The sequence below is a fragment of the Pygoscelis adeliae genome, unplaced genomic scaffold, assembly GCF_000699105.1.
Source record: "Pygoscelis adeliae isolate BGI_AS28 unplaced genomic scaffold, ASM69910v1 Scaffold223, whole genome shotgun sequence".
Lineage (NCBI taxonomy): Eukaryota > Metazoa > Chordata > Aves > Sphenisciformes > Spheniscidae > Pygoscelis > Pygoscelis adeliae.
Window position 1 is genome coordinate 1,799,440 of NW_008824543.1, and position 7,500 is coordinate 1,806,939.

Below are 7,500 nucleotides of genomic sequence, written 5' to 3' on the forward strand. Positions count from 1 at the left end.
GCCGGGGGGCCGGCTGGAGCCCCCCGGTCCTGTGCGGTGCCCGGCAGCTGCCGGCACGGCGCGGTCCGGCACGGAGGTGGCACTGGTGGGTGTCTTAGAGAGATCAGCTCTGGAGAGGTCTGCCTTTGGCCTTAGACAGTAATTGCTGCAAGAGGAACAGAGCACAGTGTTAAGGCGTTACAAAAATGAGAGTACAGATCTTATTCTTGATGTAAATGAGCGATTTCGTTCCTGATGTAGAGCCGTCTCGCACGCCAGATTCGTTTTTTAAAAAAAGCAGGTTTTCTTCCGTCCCATTTTTCTTGTCTTTTATTCCAGTAATTCGCTCCCCCCCTCTGGCCATCCCATTTTCCTGTGAGCTGTGCTCCCGCCGCCTCCTTTCTGTTCCTGATGCATTACCACCCAGCCCTGGTTCCTGATGCATTACCACCCAGCCCTGGTTCCTGATGCATTACCACCCAGCCCTGAACGTTTCCGCGCTAACGGAGCCTTCCCTGCTCGTGCTGCCAGCGCCTGGCACTGACCGCTGTGGAGATGTCATGTCAGGCACTGGGTCCAGATGGGCAAGCTTAGTTATTTGATTGCTGAAGATTACTACGAAATGAGGGAGAATTACAGGCCTGGCACTTGAATATTATTAATAACATAGTGTCATCTATTAATAATACAGTGTTGTGTGCAGCACAACAGTCGAGTGTCCATCTGTCTGCCTGCAGTTCTAATCTGAAGTCACAGTTTGGAAACTGAACAACGCAGCAGTGAGACCGTGCCAGCCTTTAGCCCTAAGGTACTATTTCAAACTGGTCACGACTCAAAGGTCTGAGTGCTACTGCCTGACTGATACTTAGTTTGCAGGAGTGAAAAGCTTCAGTGTCGTCCTCTGTGCTTGTAGAACGTGTCAGTGTCCGCATGGGCTCCTGGAGGACCTAGTGATCAAAGGCAGCTAGCTTTTGGTTGCTTAAGGCCTCGGACTCACAAGCCCTCACGTAAGCAGTTTAGTATGAGAGCTGATCGTCGGCTAAGCAGCTTGTAATTTTGCTGGCTCTTGCAGTAGAAGATAGAATTTCTCTTTTCTGCTGTATAGTTTCTGGAAGTACTGTGTTCACTTTGAATATGTCGTAGTTTCAGTTTGAGCTTGAATTGTTTTTTTCACTAAAATTTCAAGTGCCTGATTTAATGTCTTCTGAGATAATGTTTGGAGGTAGTCTTCTGTCTCTTTCCTTCCCTGTCATCCAAATAACACTACAAGAAAATAACCTGCTGCCTTTTAAAGAGGATAGAAGAAAGGTTTTGGTTAAGGTTCTTGTACTGTTGTACAAGTGTTTCATGAGATGGAAATAAAAGGAAACTTTTATATTTGATATAAAAGGAATCAAATCCATTCATCGCAGAGCACAAGGCCCCTAACAGCCTGTAAGACCTTTTCAAATATGGAAAGGGGAGCTAGCCAGTGGAAAACAACTAGATGTTTGTTTTATGGGGGAACAAAAAGTCTGTAGAGATGTATGGGTCTGGTAGCTAGCTAGAGTTTCTTCATATGTAGAAGAGGATTTGGTTTTAAGATGGTTTCCTTTCTGTCCCTTTTCTATCAAAAAAGCGGGGTAGAGCTGTGCAAGCTAATGGCTTTACCGGGACATGACTAGTGTTTAATTTTTCATTTCATCTAAACCAATAAAGTAAGAGACAGGGACTCCTTCCCTGTAATTAATTACGTGAGGTTTGATTCTTCCGCCCTGACAGAGCCTTTTGCTAGATCCAGATCTTAGTGGCTTTCAGGAGAAAGCTGTCCTGAAAGGGAGTTTTATTTTATTTCTTTCCTCATTTTCCCCAGTCCCTGTTTAGAAGGACTGGTAGCTCTACTCACAAAGGGGATTTTACAGATTTCTACTTAGTGGTTCTTTCTATTGTGAAATTTCTCATTTTTAGAGAAAAAGGACAGGCATTATGAAATATGCAAACTTCCACATGGGTTGGGAACAGGTTAATAACTGGTACCTAATCCTTCTCCTGTGACAGCCTTTTAAAGAAAAGCCAGAAAGGGAGGTCTTGGGAAGCCTCTGCTTGCTTAAGAGAGCGATTTCATCTTTACTGAGGAGAAAGGAAACTTTTATCTGTAAGTGGGAAGGCCTGGCAAGAGTTGAGGTGAGATGGAGGGATTTGCATTATTGGTACATGTTTGATACCAGCAACTGGACAAGACTCTTGTCTGAGCCGAGAGGTGTAATAATTAATTGTTAGATGAAATAATTTGTAATACAGCATTTGAAGATGAAATGTCATAATTCCTTTAAAATATGCTGTATATATTTTTACTCCATGGGACAATCCAAACTTCATTGCTTCCCACAGTTTCTTACGCTTCCCTATCAGAACTGAAGGAGAACTAGATGCGTCCCAGCTTGCACGTCACTGTGGGCACATTATGTTGGATGAAGAAAACAAAGCCAGAGTTACAAAATGCCACACTTGCTAAGGAAGAGGATATTTTGGAGACTTCTAACATGGTCTTTTTACAGGGCTTCTTTAAGTGCCATGTGTTTCTAGGAGGTATATGATATATGAAATATTGTTCTACCTTCTGCTAGCTGAAGGGAGAAACAGTTGCTTTCTCTTCCTTAGCACCACCCGTCTCTAAAGTACTTTGGCATGGGTGATGGGTGTCAGCTATTGTATCTCTTTACTGACCACAGTACCTAAATGCTGCCAGAAAGTTTTCCAAAGCTATATCGGAATTAAAATAAGTTTTCTGTGCATAAATTTGCAAGTATCTGCTCTAATCTTGTCTAAATCTGTTCCCTTTTTCTCCTCTGCTGCTCAGGAAACCTGTATGTAGTGCAGAAAGGGACTGGGTGTTTAAAAGCTATGTATCAGTTCATGTTAGTTCACATTTCAACACACGAAGTCAGTAAACACTTGCGTATCTGAGTAGCTTTAATAACGAGTGCTTGAAGGATCAGAGCTGTCACATATTACTTCTGAAACCATAAGGTTTATGAATTATTACCTATATATAGGTTGTGTTCTCCAGAAACTAATCATCTAGATGCCCCTTTTGGCAAATGGTGTTTCAAGTCTCGCCAAATGCTGAAAGTTGATTTTGTTCAGGTTCTGTACACAAATATTGATCTTGTGCTTGTTACACAACAGGTAGCTTCATGGTTTTTAAGCCTTGGTCCTTCAAGCTACTGCAGCTAGAGCTTTGTGGCCGCATTGGTGGCCATATATACATAGGGGCACAATGCTGAAATAATAGTTATGACTGCTGATTTATAGGAAGCAGGAATCGGGCATCATGAGGAATATCAAAATCAAAAACAGAAAATGCAGAAAACCTCATGGAACCAGAATTATTTTTTTTTCCCTCAAATGAAGTTGGAAGTGACTTCTTTTGCCATCAGAGTTTCCATTTATTTAGAAACTGAAGTTCTGTTCTATTTGCCTGATTAGTTATTTTATAGCACCTTATTCCTCTGGATCTTCTATCGGTCAGCCTTGGGGTGGTGTATGGAAGGTCATTCACAGGGGGAAAAGTAATAAGCCCTAATGGGCTCAAATGAAATAGATGTGCTACAGGTTTTATCCCTTCTGCAGAATGTCTGGTTTTGAAATCAGGAGGAAGGCAAAATTATTGAGTGTTTAAGAAATAAACTCTCAGTTGGAGTACAAAACCTTTTATTTTGCCTACTGTGTTTCTAAACTGCTCCATTTCTATTTTCCAGAGAAACCCTGAAGCTTTTGTAGTTTCTTCTGTCAAGAGTTTTATCCTACTGGTACCTTCAGGTTTCCACTCTGGGGTTAAAATACCTCATGATAGAAGATTATTTTTCTTTTGGAAGTTTTATCTTACTGGACTATCCAAAGCAGCTGGTGTGTAGTACATAAGTAAACTTTTCCATTAAAGCAGACCAATTCTGCAGAAATCTGGCAGTACTTTCTCTTAACTGTATCTTCCACAAACTGGACAGAAGGTGAAATAGATAGTTGTGCTTTGAGAAGGTTGGTGATGTACCTGTTAAATGCCTATATAAGGCTGTTAAACATTTGTTTAAGTGAAAATCACAGTTATATGTTGTCATATGTGCAGCTGGCCAAATCTTACATTGCTTATTCCTATATGTGCAGTGGCTGTACTACCAAGCTGTTAAAAGGTTGCAGACTTTCACCTTGCGGCACCAAGATACAGAATCTCTTAGGCACTTTTAAGCACATTATTTATTTATATTTTAAGATATATATCGTAAAAATAAAGTTTAGGTAGAATATCTTGGGGGGTAGGGGTCCTGCAAACTTTTTTGCTGCTTTTTGCCCATATTCCACCTTCTTTGGCTATGCCAGTCTGCCAATTCTATGTTTCACATATCTTTTCTTTTTCTTCTCATTTGTCCTTTTTGAGATTCTACTATCTTTTTGTGTGCTCAGTGTCTGTACCACAATTCAATGCCGCAGTCTCTCACCTGTGGCTAAATTAGCTTGGTATATGTAGCATCACTTTGTCATTAAATTGATAATCATAATTATTAGAGCACAGTGTGGATGACACTAATTATAAACTGAGATTCTCTCACTTGGTAAGAATGGTTGTGGATTTTTTTTAATCAAACAAAGAAGATTTCACTGCAATTTGACACCAGGTATGAAGTGTGTATGTGTGGCAGGTGGTATATCCATGTTCATGACAGTCACAAGAGAATCTGTCTGACTTGCAGTGGGCATTATTTGACTTCCTAGTTCAGTTAAAAAACAGGTAAGATTGTTGGGAAATGATAGAGAGGCAAGGTCTGTAATTGTTAGTAAATTAGTCACAAAATTCCCTGAAGCTGAACTGAGGAATACAGAATCTAGATGTGAATATGTTCTCTCCTAATAATTTCTAAAGTGAAGTTTGATACTTAACATCTTTTACCTGTGCTGTCCTGAGTTGTTCTTCTTATCTGAGAAAGAAGCAATGAGATAATGCTGACGTGTTTTACCAGGGCTATTACGTTATTTCTGGTTTTATGTTGATTGTTATTACTCTTGAGTCTTCAGTTTTGAAATTTGTATTGTGCCTGGATTGGTGCTGAAATTTGCATGCCTGTACCGTCAAACTCTATTAAATATTAGGAAAACAAGCTTGTGCTAGTTGTAGCAAAGAAATTGGAAAGACTAAAGCCTTTATTTGCCCTGACAATGAATTGTAGTGAGCAATAGTTCTTCAAAATGAAGGTCCTAATTCTTACATTTCCCCCACATGGAGATTGTCACAGGATCAAGGCCTGAATCAGCTATCAGGTAGGCTCTTGTCCCTTTGTATGCTGTAGGTTCAGATTTGCAACAGAATCTGCTCCTCTCCTACCTAAAGATTACAATTGAAATGTCAACATTGTCAGCCAGCAAGAAAAATTTGGGCTGAGCAGATAGGAGAAGATTGGGGAAGAGCAAGAAGAAAGCTACAAGCCTAGGAGAAGGCTTTAAGGGCATTCTTCATCCATGAGTTTATAAGGAGCTTTCTCTAGATGTTAAGTGTTTTTCTGAGGAGAGAGCAGAGGGTTTTGCAGTTTTGTTGGTGATGTTAAGGTTGAAAGTTGAAGCTAATGCACAGGTTGATGATGGAAGCTGTAATGGGCAGTGTTGGGTTTGCATTTTGCTCTTGGTTTGCATGTTACACTGCATTAAAAAGAATTACTGGATTAGGTGGAACCATCAAGAGGAAGGGGGAAATCGCTCCTTTTCTTTAAGAGCAGCTAACTGACTTCGCAAGAGAAGACTCAAGACTGTAGGCAGAGCAAGAAAGAAATGAAAAAACCCACAGCAAAGAACAGGGAGGCTTTTGCTCAAGTGGGGGTATAGTTGAAAGGATCAGAGGGCATATGGTCAGACCTATAGATGAGAAGAAGGAAAACTTTCTAGGGACCCTGCAGAGATTGTTTCAACCCAAACAGCCATTGAATTAACTGAAACCAAGCATGTAAAACACTACCCTGTCAATACATAGTGGACAAGAAATAATTTGTGTATAACCCTTTTTACTGTTCTGATAGGATTATTTAATAAAAGTGCTGCTGAGAGACTGGTGTATGTGGAACAGAGGATATGATGTGTCTGCAGTGTTTTAAGTTTTTTGGTTGTGGGTTTTTTTTTTTTTCTTGAAACACACAAGTTCATCTGGATTTCACTTTGGAAGAAACCTACTCTCTGATGGACTGCTAGCCAGTGAAGGGTACTGCACAAACCACATCCTGTTCTCCCCACTTCAGTAGTGACATTCTGCCTGCAAGCGGAAAGGGAGCAGGATAAGAACAGCACATCAACTGGTTTTTTTTCTGGGAGAAGCTGGAAGGGTAATCTAGGTCTTCTGCAACACCTAAGTTGGGAAGGAGGGGAAGGGATTAGGGACACCTCTGAATCTCTCCTTACAGTAGGGACACTGGGGAGGTGGGGCCTTACCAGACCATTCTTTGCAAGTAGAATCGAGTATTTAAGACAACCCAGTGCTAAATGTGGTCACCAACAGCAGAAGAAATAGCAGAAAATTGGAAAACTTGCTCTGCTGGTCTCTCATATCTTTGGCAAATGCACCATTTCTCAGGGTATTGACATTGGGACAGTTATCTTCTGTTCTTTCATTCAGGAGTGTTTCTAATTTGTATAAATCCTTGATTATTTACGAGGTGTGCGGCTTGTGTCACGGTCCCCTGTGTTCCAGATGAAAGCTCTAGCCACTGGCTTGTGGGAGAGACAGACTTGTTTCTTGGTTCCAGTAAATATTTCTGAAGCCTCATTTGAAATGTCAGAGAATGCATTTCCTTCGTCACTGGCTAATTTCATAAGCCTCACTCTTGGACGTCTCATTGTGTCCTTTTTTTTTTTTCCTTCTTTGAATTTGTGCTTAAGATACTGCTGATGAGGGACAGTTAAAGTTAAGAAATAGGTATTCATGTTGGTCTTGAACTCAAAGGAGGTAAGGAAATCCCTATCCTTTTGAGAAGAGAGCTTCTCAGCTTCACTGCTGACAAAATTTTGGCCCAAGTATCCCTTTTGTATATAACTTCACTGTCCCCAAGAAATTGGGCCCAGTGAGGAGCATGGAAGAGCCTACGTAACCTGATATTAACAGAAAGTCTGTTGAATGACTATGACACTGAAATTGTGCACAAACTAGGGAAAAGCTGTCTGGGGGGCCGCTGCTCGGGGACTGGCTGGGCATCGGTCAGCAGATAGTGAGCAATTGCATAGTGCATCGCTTGCTTTGTATAGTCTATTATTATTATTATTATTATTTTACTTTATTTCAATTATTAAACTGTTCTTACCTCAACCCACGAGTTTTCTCACTTTTACTCTTCCAATTCTCTTCCCCCATCCCGCCGGGGCGGGGGGAGTGAGCAAGCAGCTGTGTGGTGCTCAGTTGCCGGCTGAGGTTAAACCACGACGCAAGTGGTCTGGCAAACTGCAGATTCACACTGGAATGATAGTCACTGGTTAGGGGCACTACTCTGACATGCAAAACCCTTCTAGTTT